Below are 5,114 nucleotides of genomic sequence, written 5' to 3' on the forward strand. Positions count from 1 at the left end.
CTGGACGCCCTCCTGGAAGACAATAACCCAGCCCATGCTCCTCGGGCTCACCACCGGTCCACTCCTGCATCCCGTTCAGAGTCCCAGAATCAATCGGAGCTGCCGGCAACTGCAACTGCTCATGAGCCGGCCAGTTCACTCCTACTGCTCGGCAAAGCTTCGTAACCGTGGATGCATAAGGGATGTTCATATGCTTAGCTCCCCTCAAAAACTTCAGAATTCCTTGGTAGATAAACTCACCAAGGTCCACATAGTACTCCTTATGAAGAATTCCCCACAACAACTGTGCTCTCTCAACTGTGACCTTGTGTGCATGCGAAGAAGGCAAAATATTAGCACAAATAAATGCATTCCATGCACGGGCATACCTGTTCATAGCGATTGTCGGGAAGTGACGATACTCATTAGTGCCGGTCTTGAAGGTCCAAACTGTGCCAGGCCTACAGAGAGTCGCACAAATCAAATCCAAGTCAAAATCCTCAACAGTCTTCTCATTCCAGTTCTCCTCCTCGGGCTTCCTCTCTCGCTGTCCAATCACACGGCGAATCGCCGCTGGGTGATAATCAACCGTCAGCCCTCGGACCACAGAAAACCCATTCTTCTCGGCCTTTGCGTTCGCATAGAACTCGCGAACCGCACTCATCGGCACTGCTTCGGGTGACTCACAAAAAGCTATCCACCCCTTCTTTGCAATCATGGGTAGCAACTCACCATCCCTCCCCGATGGTAAAAACCCTCTCTCCTTCAGAATCGGCTTCCCCAAAAGCCTAGTGTACTCCTCCTCCGCAGCTCTGTCAGTCAACCGAGGCCTTGCAGCACTACCCCTCGATGAATCAGCAGTAGGGACTGTGTTGCTGCTATCAATAGCTCGTGCTCTCTTGGGTGCCATTGAATCTTGAATAAAAGTGTTTAAAAACTGAGTTTTTGTGTTTGGGAGAGAGTTTGAGTGTAGAAAGTTTGTGGGAGATATATAGGATAGGTGTATATATATATAGGGTGTGGATTAGGTTAAATTAGATTAGGAGGGGGGTTGAGGGATAAAATGATGGGGTAGTAGGAACAAATCGTGGGTTTATGGGCTATGTTTAGGTTTTCTAATTTTCTGATTTTTTTTGGTTTTTTTTTTCTGAACTTAAAAAAAATTTCATTCAGCCGACCCCTGAGCGGTCGCTCAGCAAAGCTGAGCGGGCGCTCAGCAGAGCTGAGCAGGCGCTCAGGGGGTTACTGGAATTTTTTTTTCAGTCCCAATTTTCTGATTTTTTTTTATGTTTTTGGATAGGTTATTAACATCTAAGGGTACCTGTAATAACAAATCATGGGTTGCCTCCCACGCAGCGCTTCTTTTTCGTCATTAGCTTGACGTTGCATACCTTTCTCAAGTAGTCAACAAAATGGCACTAACCACTTCTCGGTTTGCCATGTCCCCATAGTAGTGCTTCAAACGCTGACCATTAACCTTGAATGCTGGGTCCGGATCATTCTAAAAAATTTCCACCGCTCCATGTGGAAACACAGTTTTGACAATAAAAGGTCCAGACCACCTCGATTTCAACTTCCCAGGAAAAAGTCGTAGACGAGAGTTGAATAAGAGAACTTGTTGCCGCGGCACGAATAACTTAGGATGTAGCTTCCTATCGTGCCACCTCTTCACCTTTTCCTTATACATTTTGTTATTCTCGTACGCTTGAAGTCGAAATTCATCAAGTTCATTAAGCTGAAGCATTCTTTTCTTACCAGCTGCATCTAAATCCAGGTTCAACTTTTTCAATGTCCAATAGGCCTTATGCTCAAGCTCCGCAGGTAAATGACATCCCTTACCGTACACCAACTGAAACGGGGACATACCAAGTGGAGTTTTGTATGCTGTTCTGTAAGCCCAAACAGCTTTATCGAGCTTTAAAGACCAATCCTTCCTTGACGGACAAACAACCTTCTCTAGAATGCGCTTGATCTCTCTGTTAGACACTTCCGCTTGACCATTTGTTTGCGGATGATAGGCAGTAGCAACTCGATGATTCACATTATAATGCTGCATCATAGAAGTGAACTTACGGTTGCAGAAATGCGACCCTTCATCACTTATGATTACCCGAGGTGTTCCAAACCTTGTGAAAATCTGCTTATGAAGAAAATTTAGCACTGCCTTTGCATCATTTGTAGGTAAAGCTTTGACTTCTACCCATTTTGAGACATAATCGACTGCCAGCAAGATGTACTGATTATTGCAGGATGAGACAAAAAGGCCCCATGAAATCGATTCCCCAAACATCAAAGACCTCGAATTCAAGCATTACATTTAACGGCATCTCATCCTTTCTCGTCAAATTTCCCACTCTTTGGCAACGATCACACCTTAAAATAAACTGATGAGCATCCTTAAACAAAGTAGGCCAGAAAAAACCTGCTTGCAGAATACGAGCTGCCGTCTTCTCACCACCATAGTGTCCACCATAAACCGTGGAGTGGCAGTCTCGTAATATCCCCTCCGTCTCACAGAACGGGATACATCTCCTGATGATCTGGTCAGCTCCCTGTCTAAACAAATATGGTTCATCCCACATATACCACTTCACCTCATGCAGAAACTTCTTCTTTTGAGCTGGGGTTAAATTAGGAGGCATTATATTGCTGACAAGATAGTTTACAATATCTGCAAACCATGGCTCTTCCTCCTGAACTGCGAACAACTGCTCATCCGGAAAAGATTCATTGATTAATGTCCTATCTTGTGAAGTAGACTCGGGATTCTCCAACCTAGAGAGATGGTCAGCTACTTGATTCTCAGTACCTTTTTGATCCTTGATCTCTAACTCAAATTCCTGAAGTAAGAGCACCCAACAAATGAGTCTCGGCTTAGAATCCTTCTTGGAAACCAAATAGCGAATGGCCGCATGATCAGTGAATACTGTTACTTTAGTCCCAAGCAGATAAGATCGAAATTTCTCGAAACCAAAGAATATATCCAAGAGCTCCTTCTCAGTAGTGGTGTAGTTCATTTGGGCCCCATTTAAGGTCTTACTCGCATAGTAGACCACATGAAAGAGATTGTTCTTGCGCTGTCCCAGAACTGCACCTACCGCATAATCACTCGCATTACACATCATCTCAAACGGCACTGTCCAATCTGGTGCTGTAATAACTGGTGCAGTGATCAAACTCTTCTTGAGAGTCTCGAATGCCGCCAAACATTCATTATCAAATTTGAAAGGCACATCTTTCTCAAGCAAATTGCACAACGGCTTAGATATCTTCGAAAAGTCCTTGATGAATCGCCGATAAAAACCCGCATGACCAAGAAAACTACGGATTCCTTTCACAGAAATAGGTGGTGGAAGATTTTCAATGACTCCCACCATGGCCTTGTCCACCTCCAGACCCTTGCTAGAGACCTTATGCCCAAGAATAATGCCTTCACGCACCATAAAATGACATTTCTCCCAATTGAGCACCAAATTAGTTTCCACGCACCTTTTGAGTACGGCGCGAAGATTATTCAAACATTCATCATACGAATGTCCAAAGACGGAGAAGTCGTCCATGAATACCTCGACATTATTTCCAATCATGTCAGAGAATATAACCATCATACATCTCTGAAAAGTGGCCGGGGTGCCACATAACCCAAACGAAACTCTGCGAAAAGCAAACGTGCCAAATGGACAAGTGAAAGTAGTCTTTTCCTGATCCTCTGGTGCAATACAAATCTGATTATACCCTGAATAGCCATCCAGAAGACAAAAATACTCATGACCAGCCAACCTGTCAAGCATCTGATCAATGAACGGAAGAGGGAAGTGATCCTTCCTCGTGGCTTTGTTCAACTTTTGATAATCCATGCATACTCTCCATCCTGTAACTGTTCGAGTGGGGATGAGCTCATTCTTCTCATTTACTACCACAGTGATACCTCCTTTCTTAGGTACACATTGTACGGGGCTCACCCACGAACTGTCAGAAATAGGATAAATGATGCCTGCATCTAGCCATTTCAGAATTTCTTTCTTCACCACCTCCTTCATGATAGGATTAAGTCTGCGCTGCTGTTCAACAGTCGGCTTACTACCTTCCTCTAGCAGAATTTTATGCATACAATATGAAGGGTTGATCCCCTTGACGTCTGCTATGGTCCATCCAATAGCCGATTTGAATTCCCTCAAAATCCTTAAGAGCTTGTCTTCCTCACTACCTGAAAGGTCAGATGCAATAATAACAGGTAAAGTAGATGCATCACCTAAAAAAGCATACCTCAAGTGTTCAGGTAATGGCTTGAGCTCCAAGATAGGTGCTTCCTCTATTGAAGGTTTGAGCTTTCCTTCAGCATTCTTGAGGTCAGAAGTACCAAGAGATTCAAACGGCATGTCTAGCTTTCGCTTCCAGGGAGAAGTGTTCAGATATTGTAATTGCTCGTTGCCATCTTCATCATCACTGTCTAAATCCCCCACTAAGGCCTTTTCCAATGCATCAGACATTAGCATGCGATCGAGTTCCGAAGTAACCGCAGAATCAATCACATCCACTTTTAAGCACTCCTCATCTTCTGTAAGGAATTTCATTGCCTTGAATACGTTGAAGGTCACATCCTGATCTTGTACCCGCATAGTAAGTTCACCTTTTTGCACATCTATCAAGGTACGGCCAGTAGCCAAGAAAGGTCTTCCCAAGATTATGGGAATCTTCTTATCTTCCTCAAAATCCAGAATAACAAAATCTGCAGGAAAGAAGAGCTTATCCACCTTGACTAGCATATCCTCCACTATGCCTCTTGGGTAAGTAATAGAACGATCAGCCAATTGTAGAGACATGTATGTGGGTTTTGGATCAGGCAAATCCAACTTTTTAAAGATCGACAACGACATCAGATTGATGCTTGATCCCAAATCACAAAGGCACTTGTCAAAAGTCAACTTGCCAATGGTGCAAGGAATGGTGAAGCTACCTGGATCTTTCAGTTTTGGCGGTAACTTTTACTGCAGAATAGCGCTGCATTCTTCCGTGAGAGCAACGGTCTCAAGGTCATCCAGTTTCACCTTCCTTGAAAGAATACTCTTCATAAACTTCGCATAACTAGGCATTTGCTCCAGAGCCTCAGCGAAAGGTATATTGATGTGAAGTTT

Source organism: Apium graveolens, chromosome 6 (genome assembly GCF_009905375.1).
Source record: "Apium graveolens cultivar Ventura chromosome 6, ASM990537v1, whole genome shotgun sequence".
In the NCBI taxonomy this organism is placed as follows: domain Eukaryota; kingdom Viridiplantae; phylum Streptophyta; class Magnoliopsida; order Apiales; family Apiaceae; genus Apium; species Apium graveolens.